Raw genomic sequence first — 21,317 nt, 5'->3', positions numbered from 1 at the left:
TATCTTCATCCTTTATATAAACCCTTCTTGGCGATGATGGATGATCCTTTTTACATGTTACTCACTTTGATTTGCATGTGAGTTTCCTTTCCTGTGTTGCCCGTGTCAGACTTTAGTATCAAAGTTAAGCTACTCTCACAAAGTAAGTCTTCCCTCTTCTTACTCCTATTATCTCTTACTATCTGGAAGAGTCTGTGCAGTATTTCCTTGAAGGTGACTTTAGTTGTAACCCATTATATTAATGCACCAGTGGGTTGTCATGACAGCTTGGAATCCCAAGGAGCCTTATCCACAGATCAAGTCTTCACAGTCCTGTCAACTCTATCCCATGGGCTTTCGCTGAATACACACTGGTGCTGAGCCAAGGCCTGGGAGCAGGCAAGGAGAGCTGAGAGAAACTTCTGGAGGTTTCATTCAGTGCAGGGCACTGGCTGGCAGCTTCCTATGGCTAGGGGATGTCAGAGTGCTGACACCAGTCCCTTACTGAGAGCACTGCATAAGCTTCCAAAGCCTGAGGGTAGGCTGCAGAGAGACCTCCTAAGGCCCTGATTGGGAATCATAGATGAAAAGCAAAGAGAACTTTCCATGGGCCCCCAAAGCTAGCAGCTAACCTATAGAGCAAAGAGAGATCTCCCATGATTTAGCAAGCTGGGTGACTTGGCTACAGAACAAGAAAACTGTAGGGTCCCATGCCCTGCTGAAGGGAAAGTGCTAGCTCTTCTTTCTAAACATTTGAAGCTAGTAACCTGAATCTAGCAAACCTGAAACAAAGTCCATACTCAGTTCAACTCCAGATTAGACAGTAGCACAGATGGTAAAGAATCTGCCTGCAATGCAAGAGACCTGGGTTCAATCCCTGAGTCAGGAAGATTCCCTGGAGAAGGGAATGGCAACCCGTTCAAGTATTCTTGCCTGGAGAATTCCATGGATAGAAGAGCCTGGCAGTTTATAGTCCATGGGATCACAAAGAGTCAGACACAACTGAGTGACTAACTCACACACAAGTTAGAGGAATTCAGGCCCCTAACCTTAGAGCCATGTTGAATAATTGAAACACACTTTTCTGGAAACAAATATTATTAACATCCCTCTCCATTTATCTTTTATGTACAATGTCTTGTCTAATATCAAAAGTTAAGACACATTCAAAGAAGTAAGAAAATATGAGCTAGGGTTGAAAAAAGAAATGGTCAATAAAAGCAAACCCAGAGATGGCCTAGATGTTGGGCTTATCAGACAGGGACTTTACATAACTATAATAAATAATAAATGTTAAGGGCTCTAGTGGGTAGAAAATGGACATTGCACAAGTAGATGGGCAAAATCCACAGAGAACTGGAGGTTTTAGAAATGTTAAAAAATATATAACAGATATGAACTTAGCTGTCTGGACACAGCAGTGAGGAAAAATGTTAGTGAAGCCTGTAGACAAGTCCATTGAAATGATTCAAAATTAAATAGAGGGAGGGAAGGAGGTTTAAAAGCCATGGAATCTGAGTTCGGCAAGACAATAGCAACAGTAGCCGAACACTATACACGTAATTAAAATCCAAGGAGAAGAGAGGGGAGCACAGGAAAAATTTGAAGAAATAATGGTTGAGAAATCTCTTCAGTTGATTAGTGATACCAACCCACAGAGTCAAGAATCTTAGTGGACTCTGAGCAGAATAAACACAAAGAAAACAGCTGGGGTGGGACTGTTGGACAGTCATGTCCAACTCTTGTGGCCTCATGGACTGTAGCCCACCAGGCTCCTCTGTCCATGGAGTTTTCCAAGCAAGAATACTGGAGCAGGTTGCCATTTCCTACTCCAGGGGATCTTCCTGACCCAGGGATTGAACCTGAATCCCTTGCGTCTCCTGCAGGCAGATTCTTTACTGCTGATGCCACCTGGGAAACCCTGACATATGAGAGTCAAACTGTGCTAAAAAGCAAAGACCAAGAACAGATCTTGGCCACCAGTCCTTTGCCCTAAGGGAACCAGAGCTGTTCCCTCTCAGAGTGCAGGCTCTCCAGCTGCAACAAAGGATTGGCCCTTGTCTCCAGCTCTCTGGTGACCTTGGGAAGGTGGCATAGTGGTAAAGAATCTGCCAGAAGCAGAAAACGTGGGTTCAATCCCTGGGTTTGGAAGATCCTCTGGAATCGAAAGTGGCAACATACTCCAGTATCCTTGCCTGGAAAATTCCATGGACAGAGGAGCCTGGCCGGCTACATTCCACAGGGGTCACAAAGAGTCAGGGCTTTGTTGACTTTGCACAGCCCCTAGAGATGTTATCCTTGGGGCTCTTTCTTTCTTTCCTCTTGACTATATTCTTTAAAAAATCATTTTATATTGAAACAGATTACTACCTGCCTGCACTGTGGCAGAAGTTTTACCTTTTGGGTAGATCTGGAAAGAAAGGAGCGGCTGGTGGGGCTGGGAGCGGGTCAGTGGGAAAGCTCTGTCCAGCTCACAACAGAGCTCATAAGCAGAAGTCAGTGGCTGAAGGCTTCTTTGGTGTTTTAGTCCAAGAGAGTTCCTTGTTCTGGGCAGGCAGCTGAGGTGAATCGATGCCTTTTGCTTTATTGCTGTTACCGCTGCTGCTTTAGTTTAGAATTCACAGCACAGAGAGCCCCAGAGTGTGTCCCTCAGCCCACCCCAAGGGACTCAATAGTGCACTTGTCTTTCAGTGCTGCAAACAGCATTTTCTTTCCCCCTGAGTTTCCAGCACTGTTTCCAGTTGCTGGCCTTTTATGTATCTTCTCAGGTGTTTTAATGAAAAAGTTAGAGAGGTTACACAGGGAAGTCTAGTTTTCTTGACAACTTTTTATTACTTAAATTCATATATGTAGAAAAGTTGAAAGAATTTTACAGGAAATATCCATACACCTTCCACCTAGATTCAATACCTAAAGTATTGATTTTGCTTATTAATGGCAAATTTTAATTTTGAGATGCATAAAAAATAGTTTAATTTAAGCAGGTTGTTATTAAACACATTCTTAGGACTTATGAGCATTAAATATGCTTTATAATATTAATAATAAAAATATTTAACCAGAAGAAAACTGGAGTATAAATAATTTTTCTATAAATGATATGTCAGCATTACATTTATAAATGGAGAATTGAAGCAATCATTTTAACAATTCATGTTTTATAAAATTTTAATGGGACTTACTGGGATAATTTTTTACAATGATCCACCTCATTCTATAGATTAAAATTGGCTGAATGATGGGAAAGGAGAAATAAATGACCTTGATGTTGATTTGGGCCTATGTTTCTTAAGTAAAAATTTACCTAAACTATAAATCAATTTGGGCTTTCCTGGTGGCTCAGGCAGTAAAGAATCCTCTTCCAATGTGGGAGACCTGGGTTCAGTCCTTGGATTGGCACTATCTCCTGGAGGAGGGCATCGCAACCCACTCCAGTATTCTTGCCTGGAGAATCCCCATGAATAGAGGAGTCTGATGGGCTACAGTCCATGGGGTCACAAACAGTTGGACTTGACTTAGAGACTAAGCACAGCACATAAATAAATTTAGAGCTCAAGACATCTCCTTTTATACCTAATTTCTTTTAAAGGATATTATTTATATTATTATGTTATACAGTCATATGGGCTTCCCTGATGACTCAGATGGTAAAGAGTCTGCCTGCAATAGTTTCTCACCAGAGGATGAGAACAAGAATGAGAAGATTCTTCTTGGCTTTGTAATTCATCACGCTCCAACATGCTCCCAATTTGGGAGAAACCAACATCAGCCATTGGGCTGACTTCTTGAAAAGCTGAAGGATGATGGCCTCAAAGTCATTTACAAGGAGCACTTCAACTCCAATCTCCTTTAAAAGGCTATGATTTTATACCAAAGCTTAGTTGTAATATTCCTCCACTTTACATTTTTCTTCTCACAATACAGCATTTTAAACAGCCCAACGAAGGGACCCTAAAGCAGTCCTAGGTCTTATGTAACAATTCCCAGCATATCATTATTTTTTAAATTGCTTTTCCCTGGCACACATTACAAAGTTTTCCTGCAGATCAAAACCAAAGGCTTGGACCGAGCCCATGTTTGTTTCAACTTGAATCACCACCCACCAGGGTCTGAGTCAGGCTGGTGTCCAAAGGGAAAATACTGCCTAAGTGTATTACTGCCTCTGGATCTGTCCCCTTGCTCAGGAGCACAGAAGCGGATCAACTGGGAGAGGCCACAAGGCAAATTTGCCTGGAGATGAATTCTGGGAGGCAGCAGGGTTGAGAGTAGCCCAGCCACTTGGTGGGGAGTAAATAGCAATGACTTCTGAGTGGAACCATTTAAGAAAGAGCAAGGTTGCTCATGATTCCTAAGTCAGGGCTTGCTGAAGCATTGTTCTAAGCTAGAAAGGCTTTCAAGGCAAGCCTTTTCCTTTTGGAGAACTTTGAGACCTGAAAACCAGCCACCTTTGGTTATTATAAAACTTCAAAATGTATATAACATTTTAAAACAAAGACTCATATTCAAGAATTCACTTAAAATAAAAAGCAACTAGAATTGATCTGTTCTTTGCTTCTAGAGGTCCTTTTTGATTCTAGATTTTACATCTTCTAAAAGTAGAATCCTTTTCCAATATAACTTTCAGGAAAAGGAAAGGTGGTTTTTATTCGCTAATTGTGGCTCTTTCCTTTTTCCCATTGACCAGATTCTGCCAGGTGAGTAAACTGCCAGTTGGCTGAGTCCAGCTGTCAAGTATCTTTAACTCTCTAAGCCTCTAGGACATTGCTCACCAAGGACAGGCATTAATTCCTCTCTGTCAAAGGGTCTAGCAATGTGCTGGGTCTCCCGAGAAGCTGGTGAGGAGGAGGTATTCCATGCTTTATTTGGGGTTAGTCAAGAGCCCGGAAGCCTGGGAGACCATACCGGCTGCTCTAGGAGGTCTCATGGCTGTGACTGGAGAGCGTCATTTCCAGCTGCCCCACTGAGTGGCTGGGTAGATTGGGACACGTTACTTCATCTCTAAGGCCTATTTCCTCATCCTTAAAATGGGGCTAGTGGTAACAACCACATCAATGTGCTGTTTGTATTTTATAATTTATTTTTATTTTTGGCTCTGCTGGGTCTTCATTGCTATGCAGGCTTTCCTTTAGTTGCAACAAGCAGGGGCTGCCCTTCAGTTGCAGCGCTGAGGCTTTTCACTGCAGTGGCTTCTCTTTCGGAGCACGGGCTCCGTAAGAGCCTGGGGAGCGTGGGCTGCAGTAGTCGCAGCTCCCGGGTTCTGGAGCACAGGCTCATGGTTGTGGTGCCTGGGTTTAGGTGCTCCTCCTCATGTGCGATCTTCCCGGACCAGAGACTGAACCTGTGTCTCCTGCATTGGCAGGCAGATTCTTTACCACTGAGCCAGCAGGGAAGCCCCAGTGAGCTGTTTTTCAGATTAATTAAAATAGAAAGAGCACAAAGTAAATGTTAAACCTATGTCAGCCATTACTCTCAGACGTCTGAATGTGTGTTTGGCGCATGTAACTGTACTACGACCAAAGGCCATTTGTGCCAGTAGAACTGCATTGTCAGCTCTAGTCAGATAGAAACTTCTTTCACGATTGTGAAAAGATCACTAAGAGGAAACAGCGAACTGACCGCTGAGGCATGGGAAGAGCCGGAATCTCTGGGGCATTTGCCCCCACCCTCCCTTGCAGCTCTCGCTACCAGTGAGAGTTACCTTGTTTGGACCAAGAGAAAGCACTCCTGGGAGCCTCTTAGAGCTGGGGTCCCCAACCTCTGGGATTTAATGCCTGATGATCTCAAGTGGAGCTGATATAATAATAATAGAAAGAAAGTGCACAATAAATGTAGTGCGCTTGAATCATCCCGAAACCATCCACCCCTCCATCCACAGAAAAACTGTCTTCTATAAAACTGGTCCCTGGTGCCAAAAAGTCTGGGGACCGTTGCTCTATGGAGCAGGCTTTGTGCATGCGTGTGTGTGTGTGTGTGTGTGTGTGTGTGTGTTTATAGTTCTTCAACAAATACACTAAGTTCTGCTTTAGGGATACATCTTGGATCCACAAAGAAAACCCTGTAGAAAAAAACATTATGCAAAAAACATTGAGACCTCATTAATGCTCAAGTACTTTTGCTGCCTATATTTACAGACAGACCCTTGAAAGGACCCCAAAAGGTAGCTCAAATGGTCACTACATGATCATGCTTTTAATTTCACTAGTGTCCACATGGTTACAGTTTCGTTTCAGATAAGTTCACATTAAATAAAATTACAAAATGCAATTTCTCCCCCCAAGGAATGATTTTATTGCTTTAGCATCCATTTTGCTAAGTATCTTTTCAAAGTAGAGGTGTGTATACCTGGTAATAGAAAATAAAATTAATAAATATTAGGAAATGTACGTCACTGAAAGATATTCAGATTCTCTCATATCTTCTACTTTCCAAGTGAAATGTAGTTAGTTTTTGCTTCTATTGCCAGAGAAACACAGAAGAACTCTTTCTTTCATTCCCATTTGAGAACAAAAAATCTGATTTATTTTTCTGTGTCCAATAGCAGACAGTTGTTTAACTTGTCCCTTGTTAATGAATATGTCTATTAAAGGAAACAGTTTAATCCCATTTCACAGGTGAAGACTAGAGAGAAGTACAGGGAAATGAAGTAATTCACCTAATCTCATGCATGTAGAAAGTGGAAAAGGTAGAATTCTGATCCAAAGCCTATCTCCTTTACTACTTCCATTGTCTTGCTGCCAACAAATGGAACTATAGTAATACTTATCTACTGTATTAAGTAAGGAGTCAGAGGCTTCCCTGGTGAAGAATCTGCCTCAAATGCAGGAGACCTGGATTTGTTCCCTGGGTGGGGAAGATCACCTGGAGAAGGGAATGGCTCCACACTCCAGTATCCTTGCCTGGAGAATCCCATGGGCAGAGGATCCTGGTGGGCTATAGTCCATGGGGTCGCAGAGTTGGATGTGACTGAGCAACTAACATTTAACTTCGCTTTTTTGAGGAAGGTTACAGAGTATACATACTGCAGGTTTAGAAGTGTTCATAATATGTTATTTCCTCAACTTAGGTCATGGATTCACAGGGATTTATTTTTATGTTTCCTAATTTACATCAATGTCACTTATGAACTTTTATATGTATCATCTACTACACAATTAAAAATTGTAATTGCATAATTCCTGTTAAAAATCCCAGTACTAGTATAAAGTTGTGTGGGTAAAATTTAAAGACTAATTTTTTAGATTGCTTTAAAATTTCTGACTTATTCCTACATGGCTGGGGAAAGGAGAGATTGGAAAGGTGATTTAGCAAAACGTGGAGAGCAAATCTTGAGTCTGGTCACACACTGACCCATAAGACAACTGGTCCTCCAGGATCCACTTTTCTTGGAACTACTCTTTCTCCAGTAATTCATGGTTGTGGTGGGAGATGAATGATCCCACTTCCTGGATACCACTGTTTGGAGCCAAGAGCGCTCCCTTGAGACAAGATGCTGTAACTCTGGTACTTCATTTCCTGGCCTGAGTTGACCTGTCTGTAAGCAGGCACGTGATTGAGGCTAAGCCAGTCAGTGTCCTTTATCTAGAATTTTATGACCAGAATTGGAATACTGTTAAGATTCGAACTCAGATATGGTAGTAGAGTTTTGGAGAAAAATTCATTTGTATTCAAAAAGAAGGAATGCAAGGCAGACCAAAAAAAAAGACAAGCCACTGGGAATCTTGATGGCCTTCAAGGCTTGGTTCCAGAAGTTCCCAAGGCCCACCTACACCCAAGACCTTCCAAACATAAGTTGTTTTGTAAGAGTATACAGTGTGCATTTAATAAAGTACCTTTTTAAGGGACTTAAAAAAAAAATTTTTTTTAACCTAACAGAGTTCTAATTTCTTTATGTTAATTAATCAGCAGGTGGTACTGCAAAGGTATAAGAAGACAATTATCCAGATAAAAAGGACTTTCTCTGCTAGTCACTGAGAGTTCAAGAGGTTATAGACTCACAACAACAATTTCTACTGAACAGCCAAAAGAAAACACAAATAGCAAACCAAGAAGTGTACGTGTGTGTGTGTGTGCACGTGTGCATACACACATAAACATGGTTAGTCGCATCTGACTTGACTCTTTGTGACCTCATGGTCTGTAGTCCACCAGGTTCCTTTCTCCATGGGATTCTCCAGGCAGGAATACTGGTGTGGGTTGCCATTTCCTCCTTCAGGGGATCTTCCCATCTCAGGGATGGAACTCTGGCATCTGCTGGATCTGCAGGCAGATTCTTTACCACTGAGCCACCTTGAAAGCTATTAGTCATGTCAAAAAACAGACAAAAGAAAAATCACCAGAGTTGCAGAATTTCTTTTGCAAAAAAGAGGATAAAAAAAAAATCAAGAGGCAAAGTAGAAATAACAGCTCCCAATCAACATGAATAAACCATTTAAATTCTGTGCAAATGCATCAGTTTGGTGTAAAATAAAAGGTGTGGACCAGATAACTGCCTGCCTCCTTACTAGCTCTAAAATTCTTTAGCTCTGATGTTAAAAACATCAATGTAATTTATAACATTTTTTAAATCCTCAAAATATGACAAAGATTAAAAATGGAGGTTTAGCTAACTTAGTACCGATGATAGAATTGGACCAACTGGTTCAGAATCTGCTTTATAAGCTAGTTATCAAGTTTGCACTGATGAAAAATTGTCACTAGCTCTCAGAGGTGATTTGTGAAGTATCAGATATATCCCAGGCTCTGTAGATGCTAAAAATACATAGAAATGTTTTATAAGGACACAAGAATGCAAATTCCAATCTCCATCATTTTATTTCTCTATGGTTTTTAATTTGAAATTACTACTCAAGATCCAGCTCATATTTATTTTGTTTTAAAGTCTAGTTTATTTTTCCTTTCACACCAGTGGTCCACTTTATCATGAATATTTTATCTATTGTGATTTACTACAATAAGTATATATAGAGTAATGATTACAAAATATTTTTGACAAGTATGGAAAATAGTAGTTAATGTTTTCCATCTGCTTGCTGTATGCTATGTCATGAAAAGAACCATTGATCCTATAGAATCAGGAAACACCTATGCAAGTACATGACAGAAATACAAATACTTAATGAATTAATTTTAATCACTTGCACATTTTTGTAAATGTTACCACATGTTGTTTAAATTACCCATTATCAAAACTAGTGCCCAAATGCTATCACTTCCCAGAGCTTCACTCTGGAAAGTTTTAAACCTTGTAATTTAAATTTATTTGTGGAAAATGAGCTGTCATTTCTTTCTAGATATCTGATCTCTAAGCTTTAAGTTCAAGTTCTGAAATCTTCCTTCTAAGAGCTTTCATGGAGCTGTCACAAAGGATTTTGTTTGATAGACTTAAATTCTCCAAAAAAAGTCAAAACTGAAAACTCTATCTAACGATCTCAAATTCAAACTACAGATTGCAAAGGGGAATGCAGAATGTGTCACAGTTTTGATCTGCAGGCTTGAAAGGCACTGCAGAAAGTCCATGTTCTAGGAAGTCAGGTGATGCTAGTGGTAAAGAATCCACCTGTCAATGCAGAAGACACAATAGACTCAGGTTTGATCCCTGGGTCAGAGAGATTCCCCTGGAGAAAGAAATGGCAACCCACTCCAGTATTCTTGCCTGGGAAATGCCATAGACAGAGGAGCATGGTGAGATACTCTTCTCTTTCACCCTCATCAAGAGGCTCTAGTCCTCACTTTCTGCCATTAGAGTGGGATCATTTTCTACATTCACCTTTATGGCAGAATATGAAGCAGAATTAAAGAGCCTCTTGATGAAAGTGAAGGAGGAGAGCGAAAAATTTGGCTTAAAACTCAACATTCAAAAAACTAACATCATGGCATCCGGTCCCATCACTTCATGGCAAATAGATACTCAAACAATGGAGACAGTGAGAGACTTTATTTTCTTGGGCTCCCAAAATCACTGCAGATGGTGACTGCATCCATGAAATTAAAAGACACTTGCTCCTTGGAAGAAAGCTATGATCAACCTAGACAACATATTAAAAAAACAAAGACATTACTTTTCCAACAAAGGTCCATCTAGTCAAAGCTATGGTTTTTCCAGTAGTCATGTATGAATGCAAGAGTTGGACCATAAAGAAAGTTGAGTGTCAGAGAACTGATGCTTTTGAACTGTGGTGTTGGAGAAGACTCTTCAGAGTCCCTTGGACTGCAATGAGATCAAACCAGTCAATCCTAAAGGAAATCAGTCCTGAATATTCATTGGAAGGACTGCTGCTGAAGCTGAAGCTCCAACACTTTAATAGCCACTTTATGAGAAGCACTAGGTCATTAGAAAAGACCCTGATGCTGGGAAAGGTTGAAGGCAGATGGAGAAGGGGCAATAGAGGATGAGATGGTTGGAAGGGATTACCGATTTCATGGACATGAGTTTGAGCAAGCTCCAGAAGATGGTGAAGAACAGGGAAGCCTAGAGTGTTGCAGCTGCAAAGAGTCAGATACAACTGAGTGACTAAACAACTACAAATCTGCATGTCTGAGATTGTTGATATTTCTTACAGAAATCTTGATTCCAGCTTGTGGTTCATCCAGCCTGGCATTTCAGATGACATACTCTGCACATAAGTTAAATAAACAATTTAACAATATGTAGCCTTGCATTACTCCTTTCCCAATTTCCAATCAGTCTGTTGTTGCATGTTTGATTCTAACTATTGCTTCTTGACCTGCATACATGTTTCTCAGGAGACAGAGAATTTATAATAACTTTATGATAAATATAATAATTTGCTAATTAATCAGTTCAGTCACTCAGTCGTGTCCAACTTTTTGTGACCCCATGGACTGGCAGCATGCCAGGCCTCCTTGTCCATCCCAAACTCCCGAAGTTTACCCAAACTCATGTCCATTGAGTCGGTGATACCATCCAAACATCTCATCCTCTATCATCTCCTTCTCCTCCTGCCTTTAGTCTTTCCCAGCATCAGGGTCTTTTTCCAATGAGTCAGTTCTTCACATCAGGTGGCCAAAGTATTCGAGTTTCAGCTACAACATCAGTCCTTCCAATGAACATTCCGGACTGATCTCTTTTAGGATGGACTGGTTGGATCTCCTTGCAGTCCAAGGGACTCTCAAGAGTCTTCTCCAACACCACAGTTCAAAAGCATCAATTCTTCAGCACTCAACTTTCTTTATAGTCCAACTCTTACATCCACACATGACTACTGGAAAAACCATAGCCTTGACTAGATGGACCTTTATTGGCAAAGTATCGTCTCTGCTTTTTAATATGCTGTCTAGATTGATCATAACTTTTCTTCCAAGGAGCAAGCATCTTTTAATTTCATAGTTTCAATAGTGAAGAAGAAAAGTTAAAGAGTCCAAAAGGGAAACCAGGAAAAGCTATAAGATGACAATTCACCCAAAGAGGAAATAATGGTGAGTCTAAGCAACAAATTTAAAACAGTAAAATCAAATTGAGATACCAATGACACAAATCAAACACTTTAATGACATTCTGGGATAGTCTTGACAAAAAACTTCATGCACTGTTTATGAGGGTGTAAATTGATACAACTTCAATGAGCGAGTGAGTGAAGTTGCTCAGTCCTGTCTGACTCTTTGTGCCGCTATGGACTGTAGCCTGCCAGGCTTCTCTGTCCATGGGATTTTCCAGGCAAGGATACTGGAGTGGGTTTGCATTTCCTTCTTCAGGGTATCTTCCCCATCCAGGAATCAAACCCGCTTCTCCTGTGTCTCCTGCATTGCAAACAGATTCCTTACCTGCTGAGCCACTGGGGAAGCCCAAATTCTATGGATTTTATCAATAACTAAGAAAATGAAAATGGGATATCCTTTGGTCCAGTATATCCCCTTCTACAAAATCATCTCACAGATACAGTTCTTGTGCTTTAAGAAAAAGACATTTGTTCACTTGCTGCTGCTGCTGCTGCTAAGTCACTTCAGTCATGTCTGACTCTGTGAGACCCCATAGACGGCAGCCCACCAGGCTTCCCTGTCCCTGGGATTCTCCAGGCAAGAATACTGGAGTGGGTTGCCATTTCCTTCTCCAATGCATGAAAGTGAAAAGTGAAAGTGAAGTCGCTCAGTCATGTCCAACTCTTAGTGACCCCATGGACTGCAGCCTACCAGGCTCCTCTGTCCATGGGATTTTCCAGGCAGGAGTACTGGAGTGGAGCACTGAAGAACAGATGCTTTTGAACTGCGGTGTTGGAGAAGACTCTTTAGTCCCTTGGACTGCAAGGAGATCCAACCAGTCCATCCTAGAGGAGATCAGTCCTGAATATTCATTGGAAGGGCTGATGCTGAAGCTGAAACTCCAATACTTTGGTCATCTGATGCAAAGAACTGACTCATTGGAGAAGACCCTGATGCTGGGAAAGACTGCACTCAGGAGGAGAAGGGGATGACCGAGGATGAGATGGTTGGATGGCATCACTGACTTGATGGACATGAGTTTGAGCAAGCTCAGGGAGTTGGTGATGGACAGGGAGGCGTGCTGCAGCCCATGGGGTCACAAAGAGTCGGACACGACTGAGCGACTGACCTGACCTGAACTGAACTGAGGCTGCCACGTGACCGCCAAGGACACTCTAGCATTCGGGCGCGAGCAGCCCCGGTTCAAACAGACTCGCTTGGAACTTCTCCAGGAAACCGTTGGAGTCAGGGCAAGAGCCTGTGTCCGAGTCCCAGGGGCCCAGGTCGGAGTCGGGGCTTGACCTGGAGAGAGAGATCTGTCCCCCTGCAGGGCCTGGCCTAGAGCCTGAGCCGCCCTCGGCCTCGGGTCAGGCCCAATAACCGAGCTTGGCTGGGCGGCGGGGCAGAGCGCAGAGCCCCCTCCCGAGTCGCGGCCGAGGCTCAACTACCTCCGCCGGCATCGCGGTCTAAGAACAAACTGGTCCAGCGGCCCCGCTGCCACACTAACTGCCTGGAGGCACCGCTGTCTTGGGCCTTCAGGCAGCTGGGCTGGAAGGTGGGCTCGCACCCCTGGATCTTCCTGCTGCTGCCCATGGTGTTAACGGGCCTTTCTCAGCACTGAGCCTGATTTACCTGACCCAGGATGAAGAGGACAACCTCGAGGAGCAGTACACCCCTGTAGGGAACTCTGCCAAGGCTGAGTGATGCTTTGTGCAGGAACATTTCACCTCCAAGGACTCTCTCATCTTCTCCACCTCCAGGAAGAGCACCGAGGTCAATTATGCCTCCATCCTAGTGGTCTCCAACACTGAGACACTGTTGGAGCCGGAAATCTTACAAGAAATTAGCAAGGTGGATGGTGTGGTGCAGGCTTTGACTGTGACACAGGACAATGGAACCCAGATCCCCTACAGTGAGGTGTGCGCTAAAACCAGGGCTCCTGTGTCCCCCCCCCCCATCCCACTCTTGTTCGCCTGGGAAAGGAACAAGGGCCTCAACCTGGAAACCACCACCTTCCGCATCTACAGCCAAGCCGGTCAGATCAGCTACCTGGCCAACATCCTGGGAGGAACTGTCTTAGGTGAGAGTATGGGGCTGAGCCAGTTACTCCTCCAGGCCAAAGCCATGCAGCTGCAGCACTCCCAGAAGACAGCTGAAGACAGGTGAAGGAGAGGAAAGTGAACGTAGCAAGGTGTGGATGATCCACTTCCTGAGAAGGTTGGCAGCCTTGAAAAGAGTCTGGTGTTGAAGAGGATCAAGGTACCTAGTGGATGGGGTTTACAGGGAGGCCAGGAGAAGGTGGGAGGGATAAGAAGACTTGTTCCAAGGACCATAGCAGCAGCACTCCCAGATTATCAGGTAGAGTCCTTGACTGGAAGCTAGGTGTGCTCTGCTTTATCTGATCCTTAATCCAACTTTCTTAAAATATTACACTGAAAAAAAAAAAAATAGTACACTGAAAAAGCCACAAAAGAATCTAAAAAAGAGTGGATATGTGTATAACTGATTCACTTTGCTGTACATATGAAACTAACACAACATTGTAAAGCAACTACAATAATTTTTTTTTTTTTTTTTTTTTTAGTAAAAAGAGATAGGACCTAAAAAAACATAGAATGCCACAAATCTTAAATCTTTGGTAACATTCTGGCTAAAAACACAAATGGTACATTATCAGGGGAGGTCTGTTCAGTACAAACTTTGATCTTCAGGTTTAGTTTGGTTTTCTGGTCAAATTACTCTGAAATTCTTACTTCTAGTTCAAGCCTTTGCTGTTTCTGGGAGCCCCCTAAACTTTGTTTGGAGTTCATTGGAATAAAAAAACAAAACTTTAAACCAAAGTTCCATGATGCTTTTGAGAAAGAAAGATGAGCATTTTACAAGTAAATTACAGCATAGTGCCAGGCACATATTAGCTGTCCAGTAATTTTTGGGCTGGCAAACCTGGTCCTCTGAATAAAACTGGTGAAAATGAGAAGACACCTTCTGGAAAAAAGCCTTTTAATACTCAGGCCTTTCTGAAATGGTGTTTGTGCAGTTATAATAGTAAAAGATAACAACCTAATAGAAGTTTAGAAAAAGTCCTAATGTCACAGTTATTAATGCTTTCACAGTTTCGTATCAGATACAGATTTTGTATTTTCAGGAGTTTTAAACTTTAGATTTTTGAAAGAAACTTTGAAAAGCTTGCCAGAGCTTTGTGGGAAGAAGCAAATCTTCATTACCTTCTTATTCTAAAATCATAATCCATGTATTTTGATTTTTTTGTTTATGTATTTTGTTATGTATTTGTTATGTATATATGTATGTACATATGTACATACATACAAAAATATGTATATATTTGTTATGTATTTTGAATTTTAATGTTTAAATCAACAAGCTGTAGTGTTTCAATATCATATGTAACACACACAATATCAGAATTGAAAGCTCTTTTCCTGAATATATTTTTGTGGCAGGTCCTCTACATCACTTTCCAGACAATTGAAATTTGAGGCAACTTCTATGACAGTGGTCCCCTTGTTTCAGTTGGCATACCTTCTAATCATATTATTTGAAATTGTATCATGCTACAGGTAAAACAATTTTATTAGTAAACTCTAAAAAATATTTTATTGTGATAATAAATATAATGTGTAGATATGTCTGGGGAGTATGTAACATCCTTGATTCTGTCTTTCCACAGCAAAGATTTGAAACACAGTGGACCAGTGTTACAGATCGGTTACGGCTCAGAGTTTTATTCAGCAAGCCGAGGAAAGTACACCCTCGAGGCATGAGAGCAGGCCAACCCCAAAGGGGAAGCCTCTATCCATCTTGGCTTCCTCTTTTTATACGTGTGTCTCTTGCCCCTGAGCCTACCCTGGAGAAACTGGGCTAGCCAGGAGGGCTGTTTGTTTCACCTGAGGTTCTCACTTTGGTCCTCAGATTTTCTTTTGTATCATTTTCACGTGCTTTTTCCTTTCTTTGTCTTTTAGTCACTGCCACTTGGGACTCCTTTTTCCTATTCTAACATTCCCACCTTAAGAGATGGGAGGCCCATTTCTTTGGGAATAGAGGTGTCAAGCTCTCTCTGGCTACTTCCTGCTGAGTTGGGACAGTGAGTGGCAATGGGCCTCCCCCTCTTGCTAGTCTGAATCCTCAGAGTCCTTAAAGTGGTGTCCATCTAAGAGTGAGTGATATTTTCCATGGTTGGGTGTAGTTTTATATATCCTTGTTGAACGGGCACTGCATGTTGCAGCTTGTTGACCTGAGCAGAGACAAAATGGGTTAAACAATCAATAATATATGAATCAATCATAGGCAGTATCAATATGGTGATAACAAGGATTAGTAGGGGCATTAGCCAACTCCAAATTCCCCATCGCCAGAAGAGCCCCAAAGAGAGATTGTAGCCATTCCGAGAATTCTGCAGCTCATTCTTTCAGATCCTATAGGACCTGAATGTTTTTCTTGAGGACTATGAGACTTTCTTTGACTTAGCTGGAGGTATTTACCCAGAAACAACACATCTCATTCCAGATGGTTCAAGTCCCTCCTTGTTCAGAGATCAGGAGATCTATCTCCTGTCTGTTTTGGAGTACAACCCCTGCCAAGCAGTGTTGGCTTTTTAAATCTATCCTGAGAAATCTTATCCCCATAAATTTAATTTTGGGGGTGACCATTAGAATGGCACTCATTTGTAGTCCCGAATAGGCATCTGAGATCTCCCACTCCTGTTTTGCCCCCAGTTCCTTCATCCTACCGAGTTTTGCAAGGTTCTATGTATTATTTTCCATCAGTCAGGTCCTCCTGTCCACTCTCAGTTGGTGTTCTGCATGCACTTCTGTCTCTGAAGGTGTATTGCTGATGTGTATATGGAGAGAGACGTACTCCACATCCACCCACTCCTCTGCCATCTTGTTCTCTCCTCTCTCAGGATATTTTAAATAACATTTTAAAAGGGTATTTCCAAGCCAAGGAAACATGCCTTTGCTTTTAGTCTATTGACTATTCTTAATAGCACGTTTTCATCATATTGGATTGGGCCAATCAGGAATTCTGCAGTTGGTCTTTGTTAGTGGCTTTTCAAACTAACTTTCAAAAAAGGTTAAGAATACTGGTGTAAAATTTAGACCATGAGCAGCTCCAAATACCATCACAAGAAACAATCTGAAAAAACGTCCTGAAGATGTATGCTTTAGCTGCAGATAGGACACACATCCCTATTATTGTTGAAACTGCACTTTGTAACACAATGTAGCCTAGCAGATACAATGCCTCAATGGGTTTTCAGTTTACTGAGGCCTCTGAACTGGAAACAAATGCATAAGAAATGTGAGCAGAAAAGTCAAAAGAAAGCCCTATACATATGACAAGATTAAGCATGGCTATGATATCAAGATTGTCATTCCAGAAGGCCATAAAACCCATGATGTCCATAATCACAGAAGCAATAGCAAAAGTTACCACAAAGAACAGAGGGGATGAGGAATTAACAATAAGGAAACAATGAACATAACTGTTGATGCAACAGTCACATTTTGAACAGTGTTTTCTAATATTGCAGAATACTGATCAAAATATATGAATGCCTGGTTGTATAGCATTAGGGGAACTTCACACTTCTCGGCCATGTCTCGGAACTGGTGTAACATCAGTTTCTTACTGAAGAAGAAATACCCATGGTTTGAATGAAGGCCTGGGAACAAATGATTTCCTGTGATGATGTAATATTAATGTTATACACAAAAAGTGGAAATTCCATTTAAAAAGTGGGTTTATTGCTTAGAAAACTGTCTTATCATTTATATCTTGATGGCAGTTTTCCATATATTTTATATATTCTCATAACGAAAATTCTGTAAGGTTTTTATCTACATACTCATTGTTTGCAAAATCTGCCAAATGACATTTTCCCAATTTTTGCCTCATTTCTTCATCCCAGTAGTCAAGAGTCTCAGTAAAGATAACCATAACCCTGGGACCATGACTTGACAAATGTTCTTCTTCTACATTACAATATGGTGTGATATGGGAGTCGTCACTTGCCAAATTTTGGAGGTCTAAAGCTTCCTGCACATGGAAACACCCATATATACTACTTATGATGTACAAAATGTATAGGAGTACTACAAAAACCTTGGACTCAGTGCTTGTGAGAAAAGGACTAAAATATTCTCTAAAGAATAGATTCACTGGACTCCATTTGTAAAATAGTCAACAGGAATTTGCCGTGTGGCTCAGGAAACACAAACAGGGGCTCTGTATCAAACTAGAAGGGTGGGATGTGGAGGGAGATGGGAGGGAGTTTCCAAAGGGAGCAGATATATGTATACCTATGGCTGATTCATGTTGAGGTTTGAGGGAAAACAACAAAACTCTGTAAAGCAATTACCCTTCAATTAAAAGGTAAATTTAAAAAAGAATAGACTCATTGAATGAATATCAGCTTTATGTTCACCTTGGAGAAAATTGCATGGGAAGCTAAGGACCTTTTTAATGAGGAACATTTTTGGTCAGGGGTTTCCTGCTTCTTCAGCCAGTGTGGACAGACTACTTCTCTTTTATCATCCATGGCCATAAATGCTCCAAAACAGGGCGATATTATGAAAATAATAAAAGAGCAGGGTGGTTCCCATATAAATGCAAAAGTATTGTACAGACCTGAAAGAGGTCATAGTTTCTGTATAGAAGGCCAGGGCATTGGTGATGGTGGTGATTGTCATGGACACTGCCACTTTTGAATAGACCTTGGACATCTGCTCACTTATGCTCTCCATGTCGTTGACCCCAACACCTATTACAGAAAGAAACAGAGTCTCTGTACGTTTTTAACATCCATTAAAAATTAACAAGATCAACTCAAGCTGTTTTCTTTGCCTGTCTCTCAAGGTCTCACTGATCTTGCAGTGTGCTTGTGTGAATGAATGACATGTCCTGAGCAAAGCAAGTGATGAGCCCTGCTCTGGGGTTTTGCAGTGCCTTGAAATGACTGAAGGCAGACCCCAAAATGGGAGCCTTGTTGGGGTTTATATACCAACTTCCCAATGCCAAGAGACACCCAACATCCCTGCAAGGGCAGCAGCCAGAAATGGAAAGCGTGTGGACTGAACTTTCTTATCTCGGTCAACTTTTCATGGTCTCTTTGACCATTCCATAATTGCATGGGGAATTAGAACTACTAACCTAATCTGTCGGATCATAGACTTTCAAGGGACTTGTGATCCGTGCCGTTACTCTGTACTTTTACTTAGACCTCAAACTATATGGATGGAAGCTCCTAGCCTTGCTAGGAGCTGAAAGTTACAAGAGCACATTTGGGAGTGAGGCAGAGCTCTAGTTCCAGGAATGTCTCTCAGGCTAGAGGCCATTCTCTTGGCTGCCTGCCTCAGGGGCCAGGGTCCTAAAAGTAAGTCTTTGTCATGGCTGTGCCTCTGATATATGGGTAGCAGCATTGCTGGTGACCATGAGGTTTTTGAAGACACAGATCGGGAATTACAGGATCTGGTCAGCTTGCAAGTGCAGTGGGCTTCTTCCTTTGGTAGTGCTAGCTCTTAGCAGACCAGAGAAAGCTCTCAATGGCTTGTGTTCAACTCCCTGGATGTTCTTTTTGTGGAATCTGTGGGAATGAACTGGAAGGATTGGCCCTAGTAGCTTGAGGACAGAAATCACTTTTTCCTTGCTGGCTGACCCTCCACTCCCTCTTTTGCTATCACATATACTAGTGTGGCAACACTCAGAAGAGACATCTTGGGGGTTTTTGTTCACCTCTTTATAACTCAACACTTCTGTTGTGGTCAGGACTGTACTTGGGAATGTGCACAGGCACATGGAACTTGGATGCTTCACCTAATAGTCCTCACTTGGGAAACATTCCAGGAAAGCTATTCTGTTCCACCCTGGGTGGCATCAGAGGAGGAGTGAAAATCAGGCAAAAGTCTTAATGGGAAGGAACTGGACATCAGTCTGAGATGCCATCAGGTCTACCCCTGGTGCATCTCCACCCCGCCTCAGTGGTAGAACCGGGAGGGACGGATAAGTCACCTGTGTTGATATGGGACATACTAAGTCCAACCAGGGAAGGAAAGCTTCAGTGGAAAGTCTGTCTATACTCCCATCTAGAGCAGGGAGGGATGCCTCCAATGGAAAGAAGCCATGGCTGTGGATATTGCTTTTTTCTCTCTTTCCCATCTGTAGATGGGAGCTAGCAGATCCAGAACCACCTCTTTAAAATGTATTTTTAAAAACGGAGACAAGTTTGATCACCAGAGTTTAAGAAAAGACACGCCTGATCTTTTTCTTTGATACTGAATGGCCACAGTATCCTTTGAAAGATGGGGGACACTGGCCAGTTGAAGGGTCTCAATTATAATACCATTTTACAATTAGATCAGTTCTGTGGAAAACAAGAGAAATGGGTAGAAGTGCCATATGTGTTGCTCTGTATCTCTCTGCAAGACATGCCAGACTTATGTCTGAAGGGCGCAGAATTGGGTGTGAAACCTTCAGCTGCCTCCTGTTCTCCTACTTTGCCCTTGTATCTGGGGCTCCCGACTAAACAGGCTGAGTCATGGTACCCTTCCAGAACAGGTTGCCTCAGTCTCAGGAGAAATTCAGGCAGTCTGAATGCATAGAAGCCTTTATGGGACTAACTTTATGACCTAACTTGGAGAGATGTAATGTATGTCTTGAGACAGATGCTGACTCCTAACTCTAGAACTTGAGTTTTGGGAGGAGCTACTACTATTAGATATGAATGGCTTGAGCATGAGACAAGGGGAAAGAGGGAACACAAAATAGCCCTCCTCCCTATTGAGAGCCAAGCAGTTTCCATGACAGAGCCAGACTGGGACTATAGCATGGTTAAAAGAAGGTGGGATCAGAACCACTTTGCCAGGTGTATTCTTGAAGGACTCAAGTGAATGCACACTAAGACTTTAAACTATGGCTGACATAGAAGAGGGAGAGAAGAAAGCTCTGGATAAATTCCTAGATAGACTACAAGAGGCTCTCTGCAAGTGTACTAAATTTGATCCCAAAAGTAGAGAGAAAGGAAAGACCTGAAAGATAGATTTCTCACTCAGTCATTTGCAGATATCTGCCATAAGTTATGAAAACAGGCATTTGGACCAAATCAGTCTTCAAAAAACTCTTACAGCTGGCTCAGACGGTATATTATGGTAAAGAATATGAAGAGGAAAAGAGAAAAAAAAACCTGGCAAAAAACTAAAGCCCCAACAATGGCTGTTAGATCCTCTCTGAAATAGCCTGAGGAAAAGTGCCCAGAATAATCCAAGTGAAAAGGAGTGGACTTGTTATTATGGTGGAAAGGAGAGGCATCTCAAGCAGGATTGTCCTCAGGCATCTAAGCTGCACCCGGCTCCATGTCCTGTCTGTAAATTGTCCACACCTAAGGAGAGACTGCCCTCTGAGACATAGGCCCCAGGGATTTGACTCTCAAAGCAATCGGGACTGAAAGTGCCTGGGGGTCCCCACACAAGCTCCTATTCTAATTACACCTGTGGAACCCTGGGGATTAATAACTGTGGGGGGCCAATCAGTCGATTTTCTTTTGGACACTGGGACAACTTTCTCTGTGCTCACTGAAGCCCCTGGTCTGCTTTCCTCCTGATCCACTGCTGTAATCGGACTGTCAGGATGAGCCAAACGCTATTATTTCAGTCATTCTTAAAGTTACAACTAGGACTGTGTGCTGTTTTCTCACGAGTTTCTGATCAGGCTGGAGTCTCCCTCACCCCTTCTAGGGAGGGATGTACTGAACATGGTCCAAGCCTCTGTTCTCATGAATATGGAGCCTGCTGTTTAAATTGAACAAATGTAAATCCTAGACTGTGGGCTGATGGAAAAACTGTGGGCTGTGCACAAAATGCTTCTCCTGTTGGTATCAAGCTCAAAAA

At 42.1% G+C, this 21,317-nt stretch overlaps 2 pseudogenes; one reads left to right on the top strand and one right to left on the bottom strand.

Annotated features, from left to right (window-relative positions):
- Positions 1-15,197, top strand: part of LOC122448892 — a 47,248-nt pseudogene extending 32,051 nt beyond the window's left edge.
- Positions 15,198-17,830: 2,633 nt separating this feature from the next.
- Positions 17,831-21,317, bottom strand: part of LOC122448891 — a 178,438-nt pseudogene continuing 174,951 nt past the window's right edge.

The sequence above is a fragment of the Cervus canadensis genome, chromosome 10 (genome assembly GCF_019320065.1).
Source record: "Cervus canadensis isolate Bull #8, Minnesota chromosome 10, ASM1932006v1, whole genome shotgun sequence".
NCBI lineage: Eukaryota > Metazoa > Chordata > Mammalia > Artiodactyla > Cervidae > Cervus > Cervus canadensis.
The sequence above is the reverse complement of the archived record's forward strand: the minus strand, read 5'-3'. Positions and strand labels throughout refer to the sequence as shown.